Source organism: Folsomia candida, unplaced genomic scaffold (genome assembly GCF_002217175.1).
Source record: "Folsomia candida strain VU population unplaced genomic scaffold, ASM221717v1 Fcan01_Sc002, whole genome shotgun sequence".
Taxonomy (NCBI): domain Eukaryota; kingdom Metazoa; phylum Arthropoda; class Collembola; order Entomobryomorpha; family Isotomidae; genus Folsomia; species Folsomia candida.
The window spans coordinates 140,076-167,625 of NW_019091194.1; the positions used below are offsets into that span (position 1 = coordinate 140,076).

Genomic DNA, 27,550 nt, shown 5'->3' on the forward strand with positions numbered 1-27,550 from the left:
TGACTAGATGGCGCATATTTCATGCACTTTCTCCCAGTTTCTTGCACCTCAAATTTCTTTTTTTGCAGTGCAAAAACTATCGCAAATCTGGAAGAAACGAAACATTTCTGATTTTTTACAGTGATTGTATTTGTGCCATTTTATTTATACTTTTTATTTTGCTTTCTCTTTTGCTTTTAGACGAGCACGTAATGAAGTTACTGCATGTTCCGTGTAGATAAGGCAACATTCGCTGCGAAATAGTTTCCAATAATGGTCTCAAGTGATAGCGAAAGAGATAATAAATGTCACCCTGAGGTGTCGAAAATCGGAAATGAAGTATCGTCCTTGACGTCAACCACTTATTAAACAAGAACGCACGTGCTTTCTCTTCTCCCGTGAAACAAAAGATTTATCTTCCCTGCGCTCCCCTTTTTCGTATCATTTTCCCATATTGTTTTTTTTTCTCCGATAAATATTTACAAAAATAGATGCAGCAAATGCGTAAATCATTGATTGTTTATTTTTGTGGGAGGGCCTTTTAGAATTAGTTGTGAGTCTGCGCGACTAAATTGCGAAATGATACAGTACTACATCGTAATTATTTATGGCGTGAAATGTGAAGTTATGTCAATTCATTACATAAAACAGGCATAATTTGGGTCATCTCTGCTGATGCACCGGACAGAGTCAACATACGTATGCTTTCTCCACGAATTTATTCATGGATGTGTGCCTTCCGGTGGCATGCAAATATCTCACTTATCTTTGTTGTGTTTGACTTTGGCTGCAGTGACGGCGGAAGTGTGGGTGGGGACAGAGGGGTAATAATGTCCCAACGGTTGTTAGATTTCCCCATCATCTCCCCATGTTATATAAACCCATCAACCCATCACTCCCCTATCTTACAAATTTAATGTCCCCACACCTTCCGCAGCCACTGTTTGGCTGTTTCCCATTTCCCAGACGTTCTGACGGCGGGCATGATTCATTTTCATGAATAATGATCTCTTCTACGTATATTCATCCTGAATAAAGATGCGAATCCATGAGTCAACCCGCTTTCACTTTCACTCTATTTATTTGTAGCACGTCGCACTTGTAATTTGTTGTGCTACACACACAATGGAAAATGTTGCCCGGCTCGGGTTACAAGGGAGGATCAAATTTCCGCGATAATTGGAGAATGAAATCCAGCCTGTTGGGACTGCACACGTATGTAGCTTATCCCGTCAATAATAATACTTTAGAACTGTTGCGGTTTTGAGCCGGCATTTGACTTTGTTGGGTTGACATTTAAAATAATTTGCTGTACGACATGGATACATAAATATTTAAAAGTACACATATCTGAAACTTTCACCTTTATAAAAGTTCAACATTGTTCACAATGGATGCATAATTCATCCCCAGTTTTGCGTCACTTGTTACGATTCGACACAAAAAAGTGCCAAAAAAGGGTCGTTCATAAATTCGCAAAAATCGCGATTTTCTAGACCCCCCCTCCTTTAACATGTTCCACGTAGACATCATTGGAGCGTTAAACCCCCCCTTTCCCGTTACATAATTTATGAACGGCCCCTTGACTCGCTTATATTGAAAAAGACGGAAGGACGACTGACTGACTGATTGACAATGCGAAGGATCAAAATAAAATAAAAGTTCTTCAGTCTTAGACAAAAAGAGAAAGTGGAATGCAGTAAATTCTTACGTACGTACCTAATTTCCGGATTGCGTGATGATACTCAAGTCTCTCTGGCCTACTTTTTTCTGGACATAACTTTTCGGCACGATGATGCCCCACCGACAGACACTGGGGGCTCGAGTACGTATCACAAATGTACCATCACAACTCATTAATTCTATGAAATGCTCATTAGTCTGAAATTTTAGTTCCGTTGTCTGCCTGCTTCGATTTCTAGGGACAATAAGGAGTAATGACTTACTCAGAACTTTTTAGCAGTGAGTGAAAGTCAGTAATGGGAGGAAAAATGGAAGCAAAATTGAGAAAGGCAGATGGAGAAAGTAGAAATAAAAATCCTTGACAAAAGTGATGAAAGTGAAAGTGATACAGAATTGGAGGACATTCTTTTTGATTTTCTCTACTTTTGTGCTCAAAGGGAGAAAGCGGGGGAAAATAAAATCTCGGCAGAATTGAAGTTTAACCGAGTATCGTTCCCGAATACGAATTATGCTATTCGCCCGTTTCTAAAGCAGTGGCCGCGGAATTGAGGGGCAATGTCCCCACGGTTATTCGATGTCCGTATCATGTCCCCATCTTATATAAACCCTTCCCTCCCCAATTCTACAATGGTAATGTCCCCACATGTCCCCACGGCTTGCGCGGCCACTGATCTAAAGTCTAGTTCGTAGCGAAAACTACGTGTCGTGCATTTAATACAATTTTTGTTATGTATGGAAGGAAGCAAATCATGGGAAAAGTTTGATGGAACCTTTAGAGTGAAAGTTTCTCCCTTTGAGATAACTACTTGACACTTTGTCACTTAACATTTTAAAGTTCTCGCTTCGCGTGTGCAACCTTGAGTTCAAAAGTAATTTTCGTCATGAATATATAACAATGCTCGTCATCAAGTGGAGCACAAAACACTTAAATTGCATTGAAAGGAGATGAAAGTGTTCTCGATTTTCTATCTTGCAAAAATTCAATTCCAAACGTCATTTACATTCTGTGGGAATTGCATATTTCAAACAAACAAGGAATCATTGTGGTCCTTTCTTTACAAGAATTTACATCAAACAAGGGACGTCTCCTAGCGTATGCTGTCCGAGTTTTGGCACACTAGTGTCAATCGATGGCAAATTTGATTAGGATGAAATTTGCAAAATACACGATCTCCCAATGGGCACGTTTGGCATTTGCATCCGAAGAGGAGAAAACGGGCCGTAAACTAGACAAATTGAGTACACTTTCCAAATTTACTGCCCGTTTTCTCCTCTTTGGATGCAAATATTCCAGTCAGACGGTGGCCTTTGCAAATTTGCGATCGATTAACACTATGGTCGGTATTTTATAATTATACCCAATTAATTTTGTAAAGAAATGGAAACAAAATTTCGTCTAATTTTAACGCACAAACCATAATTTCCTCCAAATCTGAGAGTATCCGCTGGAAGACCTCCATTGCACGTATTTATGTAACAAGATAAGAAGACCGACGTCTTGATGAGTGTATCAGATACGTCTGCCTGTCATGTTTTGGGTTTGGGTGGAGCATTGGGACGGGATTTTGACTCCTTTTGTATTCATAGTTTGACGACAGTCTGACAAAGACACGACACTTCTTTTGTTTTTCTTGTCGAGAGGTATGCAACGTCACTCTTTGTTTCGGCAAAGTTGACTTTTATTAAAGTCGGCAGAGTTGGTCGTCTCAAAGTGGGAAATTCTTGTCGTATTTACCCGAGTTGTCTTTTGACAGGGAGGAATTAAATATTAAGCTCATTGGCTTTGCGAGATACTCACTGCTGCTGCTGCTGCTCTGCCGCCTCCCACTTTTGGCATGACATGGCATGAGTGGTTCTGCTGATACGGTGACTTTGTTACGAAGAAAATAACGATGCCAGGATCTTTAACAGTTTAGTTTGTTTTGCGATTGTATTATTCCTATTAGTGCATTGAACTTTAAAGAAAACAAGACTGATTTTAATGACAAGGACGCTTTGCGAAATGGAGATGGTAGATGATCCTTGCTTATCGGTAGTACCGATTCGGTATTTAGTCTTTCATTTCTTGCAGGTTTGCTAATTTTCTTGCAGTGTAAAGGAAGAAGCGCAGGAAATGTGAGGTGCAAGAAACTGGGAGAAAGTGCAAGAAATATGCACAATCTAGCCAAGTGCCGTATGAAGTATAGCGACCGGAAGTAGTTTCTTGCGGGGCAAGATATGTAGCTGCAAAAAAAAACACTTTTTTGCGGGTATTTCTTGCAAACAGTGTTTCATTTCTTGCAAGTTTGCCATATTTATTACGGGTTTGCTACATTTCTTGCACTGCAAACGAAGCCACGCAAGAAATGCGAGGTGCAAGAAACTGGGAAAAAGTGCAAGAAATAAGGGCCATCCAGCCACGTGAAGTATTTATAGCAACGATTCGTGGTTTTTTTCACCTTGCATTTCTTGCAGGTCAAAATATTTACCTGCAAAAAACCACTTTCATTCCCATATTTCTGGCACTTTTTGATTTCTTGCACCCGAAACACTGTCGGCATTTGTGTGTAAGTGAAACTGACAATCAGCGGATGAAAGGAAAAGTAGTTTGCTCGTGGGAAGGAAGAGACGAGAAGAAGAAGGGTTTTGAGAGTGCAAATGTGCCATGAATTATTAGAGAGGAGAAGAAGTCGAAGAAATGGAGCAGAGTAAGATTGGCATTTGATCAAAAATGTCAACTTGGATGGAGGACTAGTTACTTGTACGGGTTTCCTTTCTTGTTGACGTGTCACCTCGACAAGTGAGCAGATCTTAAATCTCTGCAATTTCACACGCGATGCAGCCAGTTAGTCGGAAAAAAGTTGGAACTGTGTAACGTCTACATGTGTGCTGCATTAATTAGAGGTAAATAAATACAAATGCATTGATGACAAATTCGTTAGTTGGATGCATTTTATATAAATTTATTCATTTTTCTATGTGTGGGATTTTCGGAGGATTGCATACGCGTTGAGAGCAAAAATAAGAAGGAAGTGTGGTACGAGGAATCGAACCTCGTGTCTTTCTCATGCCGGGAGAACACCTTACCACTAGGCTAACCGCCCTGCTTCCTATCCTTGCTCTCTTTTGCAACCACCAAATTCCACTATTCTCTCCTACATATGGTTTGATTTTTTAAATTAGAAATTTTTTTTGTACAAATACGTATGCATTCATTAAAAGAAAGTTGATTGTTTAGTTGGGCGCATTTTACCTAAAATTATGCATTTTACTATGGTTTGATTTTTTAAATAATTTTTTTACATACAAGGCTCATGGTGGGCGGTCACTTATTTAAATAATGAAACCGTAATTTAAAAATAGACACAATCCAAACACTAGAAAAGTTAACTTTAACCACTTCCCGCCAACTAAAAACTTTGTTGGGTCAGTTCAGTCAGTCAGTTGTTTAAGCTTTCGTGTAAATAAATACTACACAATAAAAACAACTTTGATTTACACAGGAAATGTAGACGAGGAGAAGAAAGGATTGAAATTGAGCTTTTTATTTACTCTTCCTTTTTCCCAACTCAACGTCAGCAACTTACTAAATAGAGAAAGCAATTTGAAGGAAGGAAGTTTCAGACGCATAATAAAACGTGAAATCCGGCTTTCTCGTGACACACGCGAAAGAAAAGTAAGTAAGTAATGACACAATTGTAAAAAGGTTAAATAATATGAGGAATGGGGTGAAAGCTTTTGGGACCACTAATTTCCCTCACCAACCATATCGTGCAATGTTTATGTCCCCACGGCTTCCGCGGGCACTGACCAGTGATTTCCCTCGCACCACATCATGCAATGACGTGAAGGTAAGTATGAGGTTCTAAAACAATAAAGCGGGGGAAACATGCTCTCTTATCAAATTATTCACTTACTCAAATATATAAACACAAATTGCTGTTTTTCCTCAAACTTTCACCAAGGAATTGTCAGCTATCGTGTTAAACTGTCGCGCCCGGAGGGACGCTTTATCCCACAAATTGCTCATCTCTCTGGTGAAATGAATGTATGTAAGTGAGGAGAAAGTCAGCTTGCTATGCGTCCCTTGACTCGTATGCGTGTCGATTATTCTAAAACTAAAGCTTTTTTGATGAAAAAGACAGGAAAAAGTAAATAAAATGGCTTGTTTTTTTAGTGTGATATTGTTATTTATTGTAGGCTTGAATTGGTTGTGAGTTAAGACATAATTTTGTCCTGGGAGTTGTCCAAGTTTTGAATCAGAAGGGAGCCAAAGATGAAAACAAAGGCATTATTCTCTCCAATAAAAGTTACTTTGTCCTTGGATGCAGTGGCCGCGGAAGCGTGGGTGGAGACAGAGGGACAATGCCCTCACGCTTGTTCGACTTCCCTATCAATAGCCCATGTTATATAAATCCCTCCCTTATCCTACTATGTTAATGTCCCCAGATGTCCCCACCCTTCCGCGGCCACTGCTTGGATGGGCTGCCCAAAAGTGCCCTGTAGAGCAGGACTGGGTGGTGGTGGTGGACTGGCTGGACTCTGACATTTTGCACTTAATTCGTCCCATGTGTGCTTTCACCAGAAGGAATACAACATCTTGTAAAGTCCAATCCATTTAAGGAATTCGGTTCTCGCCGCTCTTTATCAACTTTTTCGATGTCATTCTGATCTGATGTTACGGCAACGAAGAAAGTTGATGGTTGTCATTTCAAGGGTAAAAATCTACAGGGCAGCTTTCTTTAGCCCGAGTCAGGTGAGATGGGTAAGCTTTTTATTTGTTTTTCGACAGATTTTGCTCATCTTCGAACTTGATTCTTGATTTTGCATATTCTACATGTGTGCAAAACTTCAAGTCGATTGGATCAGTTTTTCGATAGACAGACTGACAGACAGACAATTATGAGTGGTACATAAGCCATGACTCGGACAAAAGACTGGTTTTTGATATTTCTGAGTTTAGAAAATTTTTGTAAAATGGGTTTTAAACTAGTTTTAGTCTCCTTTTTTGTCAATAGACAGACAGACAGATTACGATAACGGGCACATAATAAGTCCTGACTCGGGCTAAAAAGTCGCGACGCCTTTTGATAAAAAGTTCCTTGTGCGATGTCAAACTTTTCTCGAAAGACTTTTCGACTCCAAATTGGATTCCTTTATATTGATGAATGCATAATAGTTAGCGTTAGTTTGACGGCATTATTCAGCATAAACTTGATAAACAACAAAGTAAATAACTGTTGGGTTCAATTAGTTGAATAACAGATCTCTCTCCCTTGCTTGTCGTCTTTGATAAATCGTGGTTTTCTTTTTTGGGAGAAAGTTTTTTTTGCACCAGGGTCGAAAAATAACGCAGATCTTTCTCTTTTATTTAGAAAATTGTTCCATTTGCATTCTCATCGCGGGCGGGAACCTTTGGAGGAGAGAGGAAGCATTAAAGAAGACAAATGAGCAGGTTAAGTGGTTGGCAAAACGACTGAAAGTGACTTCAATCAATCAAACGCCAAACAGGTAGTTTTTCCAATCCATCTCTTTTTGCTGGAGTGACAGAAATATAAAACGAGTCAATTTGTGTGAGTGAAATTCGCGGAGGTGAGTGGGTGAAAGCAGTGGCCGCGGAAGCGTTGTGGTGGACAGAGGGACAATTTTCCCCATGGTTATTCAATGTCCACATCATCTCCCCATCTTATATAAACCCCTCCCTCCCCATCCTACAATGTTAATGTCCCCAGATGTCCCCACGACCACCTCCGCGGCTATTGGGTGAGTGAGTGGCTAATATTTCATGATCAATTTGACTCCAAAGATGCACTTACAACTTGGTAAAGATATTATCTATTTTTAACCTATTTGGCATATAACTCGTGACCTTTTGGAGGACGAGTTTAGTCCTGATCAAGATAAGATTATGTATGTCTTGTTACTAACCAGTGGCCGCGGAAGCCGTGGGGACATCTGGGGACATCAATATTGTAGGACAAGGGAGGGAGCGGTTTACATAACATGGGCAGAGGATGGCGACATCGAACAACCGTGGGGATATTGTCCCTCTATCCCCACCCTTCCGCGGCCACTGCTTGTTACACATTTCTCTTCCAGGAAATTCCTAATTAAGCCACTTTCCCAACTAGAGAGAGAGAGAGAGAGACATTTGATTTCTCTCTCTCTTGGATCCTAATTTTGTTGTTCATCCCAATTGCTCTCTCTCATTGCACAAAATACCGAGTGGCACTTTCACCCCCAGATGTGCACCCACCAACCACCAGCAGCAGCAATATCTGAAGTTGTGGCAATTTCCCAGTCAACGACAGATTGGACCTGATGGTCAGGAAGCAGCATGAGCCGTGGTCGTTCACTGTGCATCTATAAATGCGAATGTTTTATAGAGGCGGGTGGTGCTGGTGGCAACGGTGGTGGTAGTTTCTGCCTGCCTGCTTTGTTAGTGGGGAAAGTGAGTGAGGAAAGCGTAAGTGGGACGGAGAAAGTAGAAACGATCAATAGTAGACAACTGCATGCACCACCAAACCAAAGCGACCCACCAAACCAGCAGCAAAAGCAGACCTTTCGAGAGGAATTCTATCCAACGAACGTACATAAGTAGAAAGTGGAGACAGTGGACGCGGAACTGGTGGACAATGTCCCCACGGTTGTATGTCCACATCATCCTCCCATCTTACATGAACCCCTACCCCGCCTATTCCATAATGGCAATGTCCTCACGGCTTCCGCGGCCACGAGGAATTCTATCCAACGTACGTACATACGTACAGACAGTGGCCGCGGAAGCGTGTGTGGGAACAGAGGGATAATGTCCCCACGGTTGTTCGATGTCCGCATCATCTATAAACCCCTCCCTCCCCTCCCCCACAATGGCAATGTCCCCAGATGTCCCCACGGCTTCCGCGGCCACTGAGCCGAGGACCCAATACGACCAAAACCAAAAGCAGCTTCAGGCCTTCGATAAACTTAATGAGAAACAGGAGCGGGCATGGAGAAAAGGGAGGAGGAGATGGCTGGCGACTTACTTGACATACATTTTATGCCAGAGGAAAGGGACGCTGAAGTTCCTACCGAGAATGTGATAAATGAACAAGAAAATGGAACTTTGCCCAGAAATTGTGAAGACAAGTTGAGTTCTGTCGATGATAATCTATCTTCGTTTGTAGCTAGTTACACCACAGATAAGTTACCGTTTGGTTAATTGCAAGTTTCGAAATATTTGCAAATTTATCTTGATAAAAGATAAAGCCAAAATTCAGCTTGAGATGTTGTTCAATGTGACTTTCACTTTTCTTTTACGGGTGAAAGTGGGGAGAAAAGGGATAACTAGTCTATCCTTATATGAGCAGTACACCAGAGAAAATTTGACATTTTCGTATTTGCAAGTTTCGAAATATTTAGAAATTTATCTTATCCCTTTTCATCAAGATAAGGCGAAAATATAGTATGTCCAATATAACTTTCACTTTCGGATGAAACTGAGGAGAAAACGACGGGCAACTCGGCTCGTCAATCTGACCCATCACCTGATCAAGTTGAACGGAAGGAAACGTTCATCTCGCTCCACGTGGAGCTTCATTTTCTCTTAAACATGTCCTACATTGCATTACATTGATTGCTCCGTGGGCACCAAATGGGAGCAATTTCACCACACTTTATAAAGTGGGAAGGAAGCTATAAAATTAAATGAGCTTTCTTTTTACTCAAAATGGTGCGTGAAATGAAGTGCAAATAAATACACTTTCTCCTCCGCACTAGTCAGTCCAGGATGAAGGTGGTATAATGTATTTTCTATAAGTTCGATAATAAACTCATAGAAATCCAGTATTAAAATAATACCAGGCGGTATTTAAAGACGTAATGACTCTAACAAAGTTATATGGATAAGTAATAGTTCTAGCTCGGTATTAAAGTTTTACCACCTCGGTAGTAAATTTTTAGGGACCAGTATAATTAATACCAAGCGGTACTCATATGTATGACTTTACCAAAGTAGTATTGGTAAGCAATACGGTAATATGTAACTCGGTTTTAAAGTTTTACATCATCGGTAGTAAATTTGTATGGACCAGTATAACTATAATACCAAGCGCAAGCAACTTCACCACCGGGATATCAAAACCTGCCTGACTATGTCAATTTTTTAAGAGTATAAACTTCTCTAAACCATCCTGACAATGATAAATAACGGATTATTGTCAAAATAGCATACGTCTTGAGGATTTTGTAACCGTTACATAATTTCATATTTGCCGCAATATTAGACAAGCTGGTTAGGCTTAGTTGTAGCCTGGTCAGAGCTCTAATCTCAATAAAACAAGCTATACATGCCAGTTTTATCTTTTTCGTCCGTATGCCTCCCCCTCCATCCTGCCCATGCCCTGGTATTTATACAGGCTTACTTTCTCCCAGAACTTTCTCCAAGGAAACCCAACCTAGAAACCGGTATCATTTCCGTCTTGTCATCTCAAACAGGTCGTATTTTCTCAGGCTTTCGTACAGTGGCCGCGGAAGCTGTGGGGACATTAACATTGTAGGATAGGGGAGGGAGGGGTTTATATAAGATGGGGAGATGATGCGGACATCAAATAATCATGGGGACATTGTCCCTCTGTCCACACCCTTCCGCGGCCACTGAAAGCAAGTAAAGATAGCGCAATATGGACGGAATTTTCTGCTTTCTCTCTCTGAAGAAGATCCACTAACTGAATTTTGTATTTTATCCCATTTCTTCTTCCTCTTTTGTGATGCACATTAGGTTTTTCCGAGATAAAAGAAAGTCGGGAAGGATAAATAACAATGCCGATTTAGTGCCCATTGTTGTATAGGAGAAAGCAGTGGTCTATACACGGAAGAAATGTCTGTACTGTTCTGTGAACAAATTCTTTCTGAAAACGTTTCATCTTCTCTGAAGGAGAAGAATATTATGGAAAAGTACGCTTTGTTGTGAAAGGGATGAGAGAAAGCTTGGCATTTTCTCACGCTACTTGAAACTAAAAGTACGTCTTTCTCCAGAATTATGTAAGGATAGGCAGTGGCCGCGGAAGGGTGGGGACAGAGGGACAATGTCCCCACGGTTGTTCGATGTCCCCATCATCTCTCCTCCCTTCCCTATCCTATACAATTTTAATGTCCCCACATGTCCCCACACCTTCCGCGGCCACTGACCATACAGAACGAAAAATTCCCAAAAATGTGAAACCAATACCGCCACGAGGTGATTTTCACCATACATAAATCGATATTAAGCATCCTACTGTTTCTGATAGGTTCATGTACTTTTACGTGCTTAGATGAACATTGGAATATAATTTTGCATACTGTGAGATAAATTGAGATAAGAAACGTACATACACGTCTATACCAAAATGCAATTCATGAATATCATCTTTTGCGTCATATCGTCACCTCTCCGCTCCCGTCATCACTCACGCCTCAATGGACCTCAACTCATCTATGGTAATGACATGGACCGTTCTTTCGTGAAAAATTGCATAACACAGCTTTCTCCAAGCAAGATTTGAAAGGTTCGTGCGACATTTGAATCGGATGGATTATATTATCTGATGGATATCAATCGATATAAAAATCTTATATTTGTGTCTGCAGCGTCATCACTTTTTTTGAATTATTTGGATAGGATTTGGATACCAATAATTTATTTTTTAGATTTGAAATGTGCTCGATTCATATTTCAATTTTATTAAACCAGACAAAAGGATTGTGCACGTACAGTTTGACGACTCAGAAAAAAATGGTTCGTGTCTCATTGTCCTTTTTATCTGATGGGAACGTATTATTCAAAATGTATGTAACAAAACCAGCGATCCACGTGTACACATTTATTTGCACGTGACAGATATTTGCATTTACATAGAAAATGAGGTGAATCATTGATAGGAAGGGATAATTCAAAATGTAACAAAAAAACCAATGGTTCCTCCATACGCGTTTATTTGCACGTGATAAATTGCATTTATTAATGAGCCGAATCATGTACCTCTATTTGTTTGGTTTTAATTTCAATGGAAAAAAATTGAGTTTCCTGAAACACACGCTATACGAACGGCAGGAAATTAATAATCCGTCATATTTTGAGACCCTTCCGTATCCTGATTCTTATCTTGCATACTCAATCTAATCTAGCCTTACGCAGGTGTTTCGCGAACCGGTAAAAGCATAAAATTCATGGTAAAAATGGTAACGTGTATATAAAATTGTAAGAATTGTACCGGGTAAACATAATCAAGGACAATAAATAATAAATGATTACGTTTTTAGAGGGGTCACATTTTCTAAAAGCAAATACGATACGATACAATGCACCCTTTCAAATTAAGAATCGATCCTCGTTTCGAAGGAGGATTGTCAATAAACGAACGAAATAAACATGTCGAAATGCTTGTTTGTGCACAAATTGTGTTTACTCAAGTTCAAATTAAAACGTATTTACTACTCCGGCTTATAAATAAATAGGGAAAATTTTAATATTTTTTTTTTGTTTCAGAGGGACAAATCAATTTTGGAGGAGGAAAAAACCGTCGGGGTTCTTGAACTAGATCGAGTTTAGGAAATTTGATTATTTCAGGCCACGTTCATTTTTGTCTAGCAGTTGAGACAGGCAGTGGCCGCGGAAGGTGTGGGGACATGAGGGGACATTAACATTGTAGGATGGGGGGAGAGATGGGTTTATGTATGATGGGGACATTGAATAACCGTGGGGACATTGCCCCTCTGTCCACACCCACGCTTCCGCGGCCACTGAGTTCCGACTTTGAGAGAAAGGAACCCCGCTGATGGACGTGTATTACTTCATTTTTCATCTTCTTTTCACTTTCTCAGGTTCCCATGGAAAAATTCAATTCAAGACTAAATTTGTTTCCGCCGTGGCTAAAACTTTCTCCCGTATTTACATAAATCCAATAGATTCCAATATAATTTTGAATTATGTATGCCCGAATAACTCCTAGGATTCATTTTGTTTCTGATTACTTTTGCCAAAAACCGTCAATTTTACGGATATTGACTGAAATTAGGAACATATTGTGATAGGCTTTACTTTCAAGGGAGGTCTCCCAGCGGGTGCTCTCCGATTTTGAGCAACTTGGTGTCAACTAATTTGCAAATTTAGTTAGTATGAAATTTGCGAAAGACACGATCTCCCAATGGGCACGTTTGGCAGAGATATTTGCATCCGAAGAGGAGAAAATGCGCGGTAAATTTGAATAGTGTAATATTTGTCAACTTTACTTGGCGCTTTCTCCTCTTCGTATGCAAATATCTTTGCCAAACGTGCCCATTGAGAGATCGTGTCTGTCGCAAATTTCACACTAATTAAATTTGGGATCGATTGGCACTAATTTGCTCAAAAATCGGAGAGCACCCGCTGGGAGACCTCCATTCTTAGTTACTAAACGAATAAATTGCCACCTACTACTTTACCAAAACCACCACCACCATAACCCAGATGCTTTCTGGTTATGATGTGACCTTTAAATCATGTTCCTTTCCTTTTGTCCTTACAACTTGGCATCTTTGTGATCATCTCAGTCTGAAGAATTGATTGAAAGTGAAGGAAGTAAGTGGCGAAAATTGAATATTTCTCCGTTTAGCCGAGACGGACGGGAAAGTGCCACGTCGACATTTTCATAATCAACCTCGTCAATCTACATTTTCCTCAAAATTCCCGATGTGACAAGCAGTGACACAATTCGGAGAGAGAAAAGCGGACCATGTAATCATCTTCCTTCAACTTTGAGTCATTTATTTATCCCTTCCGCTATATACTTATCGTGACAATGTGACCACATATTTACGTACGTACAGTGGACGCGGAAGCCGTGGGGACATATGGGGACATTAACATTGAAGGATCAGGGAGGGGTTTCTATAACATGCACAGAAGATGTGGACATCGAATAACCATTGTCCCTCTCTGTCCCCACCCTTCCGCGGCCACTGCATATCCGTACATAACTATAATCAAAGCTATTATGTATCCTGGCATTGAGCATAATAATAATTTACGTTTTGTACTTATGTATGACCATTAAACTTTTTTTACACATGACGTGACACAACTTGAATCCTCACATAAATGGTTTCCAATTACAAAAATCGCCCCGTGTTACGTACATATCCTTCAAAACGTTTTGTCCTTTTCCATTTTACTCGTGTAGCTAATTATATCTTTTTGCATACATCACATCCCCCCCCATAATCGCACGGTATTCTTATCTTATCCGATTTCCGATGTAGTATTACAACTCGAATTTGTTGGTTATTGCCACAATAAAAATGTCCATTTATGTGTAATGAGGCAACCGGCAGATTTTTACTGCAAAATTCATTGCATCATGCGCTTCGTGTTATGAATAAAATACATCTTTTAGAAAGTGCACCCTCCGTTTAAGCAGGAAAGGAAAGCTCGGGTCGATATGTGATTAATAATTAATCCGGGTGGCGAATTTCAGTCAATATGCGGTACCAGTTCAGCCGTGGGGACGTGTGGGGACATGAACATTGTAAAATAGGGGAGGGAGGGGTTTATGTAAGATGGGGAGATAATTATGGGGACATTGAACAACCGTGGGGACATTGTCCCTCTGTCCGCACCCTTCCGCGGCCACTGCATAGACCCCAGGAAACGTTGTCACCATGTAGTTTATACTATACCACACAAGCAAAAATAGTACCACGATCGGTGTCTTATTCCCCTTTTTGATGGAACCTTAATCAATAAAAGTTATCGATTATTGGCTTCTTTTTCTATTTTTTATGTATGTACATAACCTTTTACACACGAAAATATTGAATAGTTTTTAGGAGTTTGGTTCGTATAATGAGGCGAATATTTAATCCTTCGTTGTATTGATTGGGTACCAAAATAGTGCACTTTTAAAAAATAAATTAAACACATTTGCTACTTTCAACTTTCAATGCCAAATGAAATAATCCGATTAAAAAATGGTTCTTGATCCACATGGATCGATTTTTTTATCTAAAAATGTCTTGGATTCGAATAATGAGATAAAACTTTAAATCTAAAAAAACGCTTGAAAAAACTGGAGTTGGAGTTTACAAATATGTTTAAATTTCTTGCAAATATTTGCATATTTGCTACTTCGTATTTCATTAACAAATGAATGAAATAAATCCGATTCAAAAATGGTTCTTGATCTAAATGGATCGATTTATCTCAAAATGTGTATTTTATTCGACTAATGGAGATAAAACTTTACATGTACGTAAACAAAATATTTCAAAACTTTACAAAAAATGTAAAAATACTTGAAAATGCTGGAGTTACAGTTTACATACACGCATATTTAAAGTTCTTCTATGTATATTTGCATATTTGCTACTTTCAACCTTCATTAACAAATGAGTGGAATAATCCGATTAACAAATGGTTCATGATCCACATGGATCGATTTTTATCTCAAAATGTGTCTTTTATTCGATTAATGGGATAAAACTGGGAAAACTTTACACGTAAAAAATGTTTGAAAAAAAGCTGGAGTTTACATGAATAAAAGTTCTCCTATATTTTGGCCAGGGTTTGCATTACTTACTTCTCTTGGCACTGCCAAAATGAAGCCTCTGTGGATTTTCGACTTGAGCCAGGAAAGAAAAAAAGTTGAGTAGATCGGAAAGCAGTGGCCGCGGAAGGGTGTGGACACAGAGGGACAATGTCCCCACGGTTATTCGATGTCCCCATCATCTCCCCATTTTATATAAACCTCTCCGTCCCCTATCCCACAATGTTAATGTCCCCCGATGTCCCCACAGCTTCCGTGGCCACTGATTACTTGTAAAAGCATAACATACTACTTTTATGCAGTGGCCGCGGAAGGGAGGGGACAGAGGGACAATGTCCCCACGGTTATTCTATGTCCCCATCATCTCCCCATCTTATATAAATCCCTCCCTCCCCCCATCCTACAATGTTAATGTCCCCACAGCTTCCGCGGCCACTGTTGGAGGAGAGTTATGGTGCCATGTCGGATACACTGTACATACATTCGTATCCCGCATCATTTACAGTACGCTGGGCGAAAACTTGGGAAATCGAATTCTGGACGAGATCGGATTACTCTTCTGGAGGAGTTGTCGAAGCACCGATCTATCAGCCAACTAATGTTTCACTTTCGATAGGAAAAAATATATTTGTGAGGTTCGGAACCTCAAATTTTACTTTTTAACATGGCATCCCATGAATTTTTATCCACCTTTAATTTTACCGATTAAATGAAACAAAAGGAAATATGTAAGAATTATTTGTGCGTGTCACTTAAATAATTTGCATACATAAATCTCACTATGCCCATCTTCATCGATACGGGATTCTATGTTGAATATGCAAATGAGGTGACTAGCACAAATAATTTCACTGTAGATACCATATTTTGTTCATTCGCTGTAAATTAACTTTCCCAATTTCAACTAGGTATACAAAGGAAAGTGTAAAAATATTCGGGTCAATTTTATTATCATGTTTTCCTACTCGGTTTCGATTTAAAACAGGCTTTATTTTCACAATTTAAATCCAAAGTTTCTGAACGTATAATTAAAAATATTCGTGCGCATTTTATCGCTTCAGAAAAAAAACAACATATTTTTCTACTCAGTTTTAGCTTTAAAGACATTACTTTCACAATTTTGAACTCAACTTTCTAAACGTTCAAGTTTTAATCGCTGTATTTATTGCATGAATACAGACAGAAATTGGGGGGACTCCTCCCATTCCGTTTTGGCCATCTATTTTATCAAGCTTGTCACTAATTACTATAATTTCGGCCTTTCATGTGGAATGCATACATCCTTCTTTTTATTCGTGAACGTCCAATTGGAAGGAAGCTATTGATGTTGTGTGTGTGTCGCAATTTTGTGGTCATGCATGTAATGTGAAGGTATTTGTACGACTCAATTTAACCTGCCTGTAATATCGATGTGTGGAACTCCAAATCAACCCCAAGGTCAAACCGGGCATTTTCGGTTTTGTGGGTAACACAAGCTAAAAAATTCAATAAGGGGTTTCGCAAGTATGCATCAGTGGCCGCGGAAGGGTGGTGAGATTTTGTTGGTAATGCGAGTTAAAAAAAATCAATAAGGGGTTTCGCAGGTATCAGTGGCCGCGGAAGGGTGCCGACAAAGGGACAATGTCCCCACACGGTTGTTCGAATAATCTGCCTATCTTTTACATACCCCTCCTTCCCCTATCCTACAATGGCAATGTCCCCCGATGTCCCCACACCTTCCGCGGCCACTGGTAGCTAGCTATCTAACGAGGACACCGCTGCAGAAATCAGATCGATTGAACCAACCGTATCAAATTAGTCGCCACCACGGAAGTCCAGTCACGCTGAATTAAATGTCTCCTGCCTTCCGCAATAAGAGCACGAGCCGTTTTTTATTTAAATGCCTTGATACAATTGCATCGTATTTTTTACGTGAAAAAGTTATACGAGCGACGTTTTAGGCTTTCATTGCATATTTAGATAAGTACATATTCGTGCCAAACCTTCGTTAAGCGTGTGTCGCATCCAGTTAGGATTAAATTACCCAAAAAGTAAAACTGAGTTGGATGTTTTCATCCGAATTTACACTTTCCTAGTAAAAAGCCCTTTTAGCTGGTGAGTTAACTTACAATGGAGGTGTCCCAGCGGGTGCTCTCTGATTTTTGGCAAATTAGTTGCAATTGGTCACAAATTTAATTAGTATGAAATTTGCGAAAGACACGATCTCAAAATGGGCACGTTTGACAGAGATATTTGCATCCGAAGAGGAGAAAGCGCGACCTAAAGTTTAAAAATTTTACAGCTTCCAAATTTATTGTGCACTTTCTCCTCTTCGGATGCAAATATCTCTACCAAAAGTGCCCATTAAGGGGTCGTCTCTTTGCCAAATTTCATATTACTAAGTTTGTCATGGATTTACACTAATTTTCTTAAAAGTGGAGAGCATCAGTTGGGAGAGCTTAATTGTGAGTTGCTTAGTTTTCTACTAGCCAACATTTTTTCAGGCGAGGTAAAAATTCTGGAGAAAGCAAGAATAAATCTGAAAACAATTTTCAGGATTGCTTTCTCTCCTTTTTCTGTATGCTTGACTAAGCGGGAAAAACAAGCACTTTAGATTCGTGGAAAACTAAGTGGTTATTTCGACCAGGCTGCTTCTGATGTTGTGTTGTTTTAATGATTGATGACGGTTGATTGAATAAGTGTTTTTAGCGCAGTTCAATCTCAAATATAGTCGACTTATCGAACAAATAGCTTTCCAAATTGGAAAAAATCAATATACATAAAAGTTATATGGTGGAGTTTAGCAACATTTTAATTTTGGGAACGTCTAATTGCATGAATTAACAATTCGTAAAGTTAGTTTATGGTCTGTCCATTAAATTTAGACCCTTTTTTGAATGTGTTTCTTGTGCAGAATTGGGTCTAATTATAAAATGCAAAGTACATCGACTATATCTGCACGAGGAAAGTTTTATGCTCGTCAGGCAATCAGGATTTTTAATCTGCTCGAGGTTTAATTTACTGATTTTTTTCACTTTCTCTCCTTAATCACGAAGAAATGAAAAGAAACAAACAAACAAAAAATAATTTGCCTCGAGAACCATTAGACAAACTCTGTCTGCATTGGCGGCGGAAGTTGGGGGAACATTAACATTGTGGTATAGGAGGTAAAGAAACTTATTAACATGGGAAAAATACGTCCCCCAGTTTCCGTCGCCGATGTCTGCCCGTCCGCCTTCCTCTAACATAACATCCCATTCGGAATGATATATTGCTCAAAAAGAAAAAGAGAAAGTCTTGCAACCCCGAAACTTTTTTATGTGCTCTGTTTGAGTCCCAAAAATAAACTAATAAGGCATTTATCTGACTGACTGAATGAAGAGGATTCCTTTGTCGAGAGGATTTCCCTCTCGGACAACAACTCCGTGGGAGAAACTATGTATGCGATGCTGGGACGTATATTTGGTCCGATTTCACGCAGAGATCCATTTCAATGTATGTACCCTCGCAGAGCTAAATAAGTTTTTTTTCTGTCCGACCCTCCGTTTTTTTCTAACCTCAAGCACCTGCTGAAGAAAGGATTTATTGAACAGGATTTATTTCCAGGGCTACTTTCATTTTCTTCCCAGTGAGAGAAAGTCGGCAGCATATCATCATTTGGGCAGTACATTCTTATTTATCCGTGGTTTGATTTTTACCATTGTATTTAAGAACAGTGACCCCGAAATGTGTGGGGGACATTACCATTGTAGGATAGGGGAGGGAGGGGTTTATATAAGATGGGGAGATGATGCGGACATCGAACAACCGTGGGGACATTGTCCCTCTGTCCACACCCTTCCGCGGTCACTGTTTAAGAACAAAAGTCGGTCTTCACAAGACGTAAAAATATTTCAAATCGGAACAACGAATTGAGCAGGATTTATGTCCGAGTACGCATTAGAAAGAGAAAGCTAAGCAGCCATGTCAAGTTCTCGGTCTGGATTGGACTTGAACTTAAAAAAAGACTGGAAAACAGGCGGAATTCTACCAGGCGAGAGAAAATCCGATCCGACATTTGACTTGGTTCATCTCGCCAAAAGTGGTGGTAGGTATGGTATGTTGGCTGCCGTATTAAATGTGGACGTTTGCAGGCTATTCATTCCATTGTTCTTTGAGTGTCAGTCACTGACTGACTTTCTCCTCGCATTACAAAAAGACATGAGTATGTACCATCGTCCACGTCCAGTTCATTATCCAGAACTAGGCTCATTTAAAAAAACGATGGAATCGTGTTTACTATTACTTTTACTACGCGTATGTAGTAGCGAAAAAAATGGACGAATATAAATACCCGCACATTTTCTACTAAAATATGTAAACGGTCAAATAAACTGTTTCATTCATTACTTACTACACAAGGCTATGATCCATTAAGAAGTGCGACAAGGACACGAAAAACCAAGGTTTTTAGGAAAGAAGTTGATGCTGCTCATGAATATCTAGCCTCCTTGCCGAGATGGGTCTGGTCCCACACTTTGGTATGAGTTTACATGGAGTGAAATTGCGATTTCTGGACCAATGACGTCAGCAAAGGTTATCTTTAAGTTGTACTTGTATGTGCGCACCCAGACTAGAACATTCATATGCTGCTTTCTACCAGCAGTGGCCGCGGAAGGTGTGGGGACATTAGCCTTGTAGGATAGGGAAGGGAGGGGTTTATATAAGATGGGGAGATGATGGGGACTTAGAATAACCGTGGGGACATTGTCTCTCTGTCCCCACGCATCCGCGGCCACTGTCTTCTACTTTCACCTTATCTCAAGTAGGTAACTCGCAATGAGTCTGCCATTTCACCACCACCATCAGTGGCGGCAGAATGTGGGGGGACATTTGGGGACATTAGTATTGTGAGATGAAAGGAAAAGGAGCTTATATAATACTTCTGGAGGAACAATATCCCCCTTGTCCCCCACTTCCGCCGTCCCTGACCACCACCACCATCACTAAGAACAACACTTTCTCCTCCGTTAATGGAATATGAACCGTCTACGTACGTACGTCTTTCGTTGAATGAAAGTTGCTGGTCTCCAGCTTGACTTTCACTCTGCGATTAAATCCAATATTCGTCGTCGTCAGCTCAGCAGTGAAAGTAAACTTGGTTAGAGTTTGGTCCAGTAGTTTGAGAAATCCAAGGCCAACGTAGGAGTTTGTTTGCATGTGTGTGTGTGTATCCATACAATTACCGTAGATCTGGAAAGTTGCAATTCGTAGTCCCACCTGGATTGAGTTTCGCATCAAGAAATGAAAAGGTCTCTTTTATTTCCAGATTGGTTTAAATTTCGGTGTTTGTCAGGCCAGGAAATTGTTTCTTTTATGTGGACCAGACCACAATACGGATGCGGGTAGTTATGTAGATACACTGTTAAAAATCTGGTGTATATTGGTTTCTCGGTATTAAAGTTGCTACCGTGTGGTATACAAATTATACCGAACCTTAAAAATTTGCCCCCAATGTGGTAAAATTTTAATACCGAGGTATTACTTTTCAACACATCTTTGGTAGAGTCATATATTAATACCACCTGGTATCATTTTACTACCGGATTTCTAAGAGTGTTCACGTATGTAATTGTGTTCCAGAGATGCGAATAGATACATTATTATTTCGCTTTCACCAAGTACCACACACCTCACGGGAGGATTACTTTGGATGTGAAAAGAATCAATAAAAGATGTGAAGCAGGTTTTGGTAAAATTCCTCAAAAGGAATTTATGTATGGGCGAGCGAATCAGTGGCCGCGGAAGTGTGGGAACAATGTCCCCACGGTTATTCGATGTCCGCATCATCTCCCCATCTTATTTGAACCCCTCCCTCCACCATCCTACAATGTTAATGTCCCCACAGCTTCCGCGGCCACTAGAGCGAGAATGTTGACGCTTATATGTAGTAAGAAATCTACTATTATACAAAATCCCCTTAAATACCGGGATGAAGATGAAAGGCGTATTTGTAGGTTAAAATTGGACTTTCAGACTAAAATTGGACCTGGTAAAAAATATTTAGGCTCCAAATCCCTCAGTCAAGATGACTACAAGCAATTTTCGCCGTGAGAATGAGAGAATATGACAATTACGTAACCAAACATAATCGACAACCTAAATAACTCAGCCTGACATTTACACTGGTTGTGTCATTAAGGTAAAATATAGGGCAATCACGATATATCACCATAACTTCACTTCTTGAGACTTTCTCTCGTCTCTATGTGGGTGCTTTCTCTCTCTCATAAATTTGATACGAGGGAATGCTAGCTGCTGATGGAATGCAATTTCGTGTGTGTGGCGGATGGATGAATGAATGAATGAATAACCTGGGCGTAAAGTTTTACCTCTTTTTTTCCACTATCCAAGTTTGCAGCCGCTCTGTTATTTCGGAAGAGTAATGACATGACATCACATTACACAATTCGCTAACCAACCACAAGGCTTCACATGTGTTACCTAATAATTTATAATTCAATAATCATGCAGCAGATGGATGGATTATGTCCTTCGTCAATTCGTGGAAATTTTAAAATCCAGTGAAAATTTATAATCACGAAATTTTGAATGTTTTACGTCGTGGTTTATTTTAGTATGAAGGGTGTCCAGTCAAACAGTGGCGGGGGGACAGGGGGACATGATTCCCCCATAAAATTCAGTAAAATCCTATCTTTCCCATGTTAATAAACCACTCCTCCTATCACACAATGCTAATTTTTCCTTATGTCCCCCCGACTTCTGATCCACTTTGGATATTTAAACGTAGCCAAATAATTTATAATTCAGTAATCAAGCATCAGACGGAGTGCCCCTCATTAATTCGTGGATAATTAGAAATTTGGAAACCCAGTGGAAATTTATAACCACGAAATATTGAATATTTTACGTCGTAATTTACAGATATTTTAGTATGAAGAAGACTCCAATCAAAAGCAAAATCCATTTTGGATGTTTAAACGTAGATGATTTTACACCTTCATAACTTTCTGATTTGCATTTAACAACTTGTGTAACAAAATTAGCTCGGAGTAGAACAATGGAATTGGTCGGGTGAGCAGAACGAATTTCAGTGGCCGCGGAAGAACAGAGGGGCAATGTCCCCACAGTTGTTCAATGTCCGCATCATCTCCCCATCTTATATAAACCCCTTCCTCCCTTTATCCTACAATGTTAATGTCCCCAGATGTCCCCACAGCCTCCGCGGCCACTGATGAATTTGATGTCGGTCACAAATGTTGAACACGGATGATCCACTCGACTGGATGTTACTTGTCCTACTACAAAATATTATATATTTTCTATCGATCCGCCACCGAAATATTTGGCGAGTCCGGTCCACGACTGCCTTTGTTGCAAAGTAGGATTGAAAGTGACAAATGGAGAGAAAGCCGTCCAACCAAAATATCTACAGTATCCGGTTTTATTCCCTGAGAGGGACTTGATTTCTCTGCTTTCACTCCTTTCCAATTATTATTTTGAGTTGTAAATATAAAGGGTGGGCGGTGTAATAAAATGTGAAATTAGAATAATATTTGGAACAAATATTTTGGTGATTCGTGTGAAAGTTACCGCTTGCAAGAAATAACGGGGACAAAGTGGTTTCTTGCAGGTATATATTTTGACCTGCAAGACATGCAAGGTGCGAGAAACTAAATCCGCTATATTTCATACCGCGAGTGGCTAGATGGCGCATATTTCTTGCGCTTTCTCCCAGTTCCTTGCACCTCGCGTTTCTTGCTTTCCACTGCAAGAGATGTTAATAGACATCTCTGTGCTAATATTTTATTTGTTGAAAACTTGTTAGCTTTCAGTTATCCACAGTCATCTTCGTCACGCAAATATAAAGATTTGCAAAAAAATGTATTTAGCAAACCCGCAAGAAAGGAAACCCCGAAGTAGTACTTATGCAACTATAAATCCCATATATCAATTCTATTTCTTAAATAATCATACATTTTGCGTGGGAAGTCTAGCTACTTTTCGCTACTTCTTGAAATTCCAGTAAACAGAGTTTAAATCTCTGCCTGACATCTTCTCCTTGTCGTCTTTCGCATCCTTGGCATTGCTCCCTCGCATCGTGTGTCGCTCGTCGTCAGTGGCCGCGGAAGCTGTGGGGACATTGGGGGACATTTACATTGTAAGATAGGGGAGGGAGTGGTTTATATAAGATGGGTAGATGATCAGGACATCGAACAACCGTGGGGACATTGCCCCTCTGTCCCCACACACAGTTACGTATACGCAGTCACTGCTCGTCGCCTTATGCTGCCTTCCACACCACACCAGGACACCACGACTGGAATTAAATTGTTGTTACAGATATTTGTCGAGATTGAGAATTCCTTTCCTCACGTTTACCATCCTGCGGTACAATATCTCTTGGCGGATTTATTGTAATGTAACGTAATGGAAGAGATAGCGGAAGGAAGTGTGTCTCTCTCTCGACATCATCTTGTTGTGTACTTTAGTTCGGAGCTCTCCAGAATCTTGGCAGAAACCCAGCCCACCAAGCGACATAACAGAAGCAGTGTTTCGGGTCGGATGCAAGCAGGGTTTCGTTTCTTACAGATTTAAAATTTTAGATATAAGATTTTTGATTTTTACAGATTTTTCGTGCAGATTTGCTAAATTTCTTGCAGATTTGCTAAATTTCTTGCAGATTTGACAATTACATTATTTTTTACACCGAAAAGGAAGAATCGGCAGAAATGCAAGGTGCAAAAAAGTGCAATAAATAAGTCCCAACTAGCAACGCGCTGTATGAAGTTTAGCGGCGGGACATAGTTTCTTGCACCTTAAATTTCCTGCAGGTCAAAATATTTACCTGCAAAAACCCACTTTCTCCCCGTTATTTCTTACATGGGAACGTCCATATATTACGTCATCATTTTAGTGGGTGGGTGGTTTTGGTCTTCCTATCTTTCCCATGTTAAAATTCCCTATCCCTTAATGTTTACGTTGGGTGGGTGGGTGATAAAATCGAGAATTTTTGATGACGTAATATATGGATAAGCCCCATGTAGTTCACTCAGCAGCCACATATTTTGACCTGCAAGAAATGCAAGGCTCTAGAAACTACGCTCCGGCGCTATACATCATACGGCGCGTGGCTAGATGGCGCATATTTCTCGCACTTTCTCTCAGTTTCTTGCACCGCGTATTTCTCCCATTCCTTGCTTTAGACTGCAAGAAATGCAGCAACCCGCAATAAATGAAACCCTGCACCTCAGAGTTGTTCCGTCATTGCAATGTTATCTCTACTTTCTGATACGTACGTACCTCCTTCATTCAATGCACTCGCAAAATACTTACGCCCATCGTCTGTACATACATTAACATTAACACATGCATATGTACATACAGTGACTAGACTCGAAAAGTAAGAAGAAAAACATAATAAACACGACAAGGAGCTGCAGTATGTACACAATACACCGGAATTTCTCGCAGAGTACACAATCAAGAGGAGGATGAGATCACCAACGAAAACTTTTACAAGAACGAAAGAGAAACGGAAGATTCCTCGCGACATAATTTTACAACCTTTTTTTTTACACACTAGACAATGCACCCGGAGTATCGATGTCGCCGTTGGGCTGTGAAAAAACGGCGAACAGTGGCCGCGGAAGGGTGGGGACAGAGGGATAATGCCCCCACGCTTGTTCGATGTCTCCATCTTATATAAACCCCTCCCTCCCCTAGCCTACAATGTTAATGCCCCCACGGCTTCCGCGGCCACTGGTTGCTACGTACAAAACTTTATGAGGGAAACAAATACAACTCCCACAAGAGTTAGTCTTGATCTCCTTGTTGGAATCTGAAACTAGTCAGAGATCAACTGGAGCTAATTCTTCACGGTGTCCGTCTGGATAATAAGATAATGAAAGAAGATACCAGGATCGGATCAGAATGCAATGCTCCTCTCTTTTCTTCCAGATTATTAATTCAGCTACTTAATGTGAAGACTTCGTCCGTCTGTCTGTCCGTTACTTTGTCCGTCAGCAAGATAACGGGAGAACGGATCGATATAATCGAAATCGACTTGCGGCATCATACATGCGACCCCAAGGGGAGCAACCAATCGGACCACCCCCACTAGTCAAAAGGTGTGGTCGGGGCAAAATGAGATTTTTCTTGAAATTGCATATAGTGAATTTCCTGCGCTGGTAGGGGTGAAGTGAGACTGAAGCTACTTTGATACATTCGTTTCCCACCATTTATTTATGAGAACAAAGCCTCTCGCTCATCCATACGAATGATAAGACACGCCGCGTTCTACTAGTCAACTCTGAACCACCATGGAGAAAATATTATGAAAAGATGTTATCAAAACCGGGTGAAAAAGCAATAATTAACTTTTCTCGTATGGATTTATAGCTAAATCCTGCGAGATAGCAGCAATAAACTCATCATTAGTTTATTGTACATACAAAAAGTTGAACACGAGCTATGCCCCCTTTTCTACGATTTATCGAATGGCATGTAGAATAACACAGTGCACAAGTAAGTTCGTTATGGATGGAGGGGAGGAGAGACACGTCTCGTATACATACAAGACTTTGTCCCAATCTGACTTCTTATCTTTGCTCGGTTAATATTGCGAAATCACGACATACACAGAACAAAGGACGTTCGTAAACTTTTGGATCCCGAGTTTTACGAGAGTTTTGTCGTATTGTAAATATTCATCCATTCTTACAATAAAAATGACAATTGCGCTTTCTTTCTTTGTGTAAACTATTTAATAGGAAGGAAAAGTAATGATGGAAGTTAAATTTGCAGTAAACTTTGTGTTTGTGAGGGGAAAATGATGTATTTTGACATTGTAAATACGTATAAATTCGGCACAATGCTTACTTCTTATTTACAAAGAGGTTCTGTCTGTAATTTGCAAAATGATGCATTTTAACATTGTAAATATCACATAAATTCGGGACAATGCTTACTTTTTGTTTACTGACAAGGACAGAAATAAGAATTTGAATGTATGCATCTGGCAAACAATGGATTTAATTACTTCCTGTAATGTGGCCATTTATTTGCTACACAAAGACAACAAAAACATGTGACCTTTGTTGCGAATAATAGTTTGGCAAAGTATGATGGCCGTGGCAAGATTATGGATTTATTAGAGGGAGAAATTGGGCTGAGAAAGTAAAATGGATGGAAATGGATGGTCAAGTCAGTTCTAACAAGGGAGGTCTCAGAGTTGATGCTCTCAGATTTTGGGTAACTAGTGTCAATCGATGACAAATTTAATTAGGATGAAATTTGCGAAAGACCCGATCTCCCAATGGGCACGTTTGGCCGAGATATTTGCATCCGAAGAGGAGAAAGCGCGCGGTAAATTTAGAAAGTGTCAAATTTGTCGACTTTACGGCGCATTTTCTCCTCTTCGGATGCAAATATCTCGGCCAAACGTGCCCATTGGGAGATCGTGTCTTTCTCAAATTTCATACTAACTAAATTTGCCATCGATTCACACTAATTCACCCAAAATCTGACAGCATTCGCTGATGAACCTCCCTTGTACGTAAGTCATATAAATAATGCTCGTCTTTTATAGTATCCTGATGATGATGACGGTGATGACGAAAGAGGAGGCAATGAAAGAAAGTAGGTCGGTCGGCCCGAGCGAAATTGACTCCTCGGACTGGTCGGGATTATTATGAATATAATAACACGGACCGTTTACAGATCCGAGATAAAGATAAAAGCGATTGGGGAAGTTTCGAATCAGAATTGTGCACGAGTTTCCGACCGTCGTTTCTTCTGCCAACAGGAGCGAATTTCTTGGAGACATGCAATAATTGGCACACGAGTTGGCACAATCAGTGGCCGCGGACAGGGGAACAATGTCCCCACGGTTGTTCGATGTCCGCATCATCTCCCCATCTTATATAAACCCGTCCCTCCCCTATCCTACAATGTTAATGTCCCCACAGCTTCCGCGACCACTGTGCACAATTCAGCTTTTCTTGATATCTACCTTAACTTTGGTGCACATTTAGCAGTGGATTTAATACAAAGTGCAAATCTTCATGTACTCGCTTAAATATAATTTAAGTGTGAGTAGCTACATGAAATCTGATCCTGAAAATGTATGCATTTTAGAATATGTAACAAGGTGGACGTTAGGCTATTTAGCACATAAAACTATAATTATTCCCAGACTTCCGAGTATATAATTAATAACCGTTTAAGCACGACGGTAATTTCTTCTTAGTTTTATACACAGAACGTTACGTTACGTAATCTTTGTTTGTTAGATGGCGGATGATAAGCGTACAACTTTCCACTTTGGAGTATATTTATTACTGGAAATTAATACACTCAAAATAAGGTAGTAATGAATCATTACCATG

The 27,550-nt window shown here is 40.0% G+C and overlaps 1 protein-coding gene across 26 annotated transcripts in view; it reads right to left on the reverse strand.

Moving 5' to 3' along the window:
* LOC110844267 (calcium-activated potassium channel slowpoke) overlaps positions 1-27,550 on the reverse strand; it is a 65,577-nt gene that overhangs the window by 34,346 nt on the left and 3,681 nt on the right. The window lies entirely within an intron of this gene.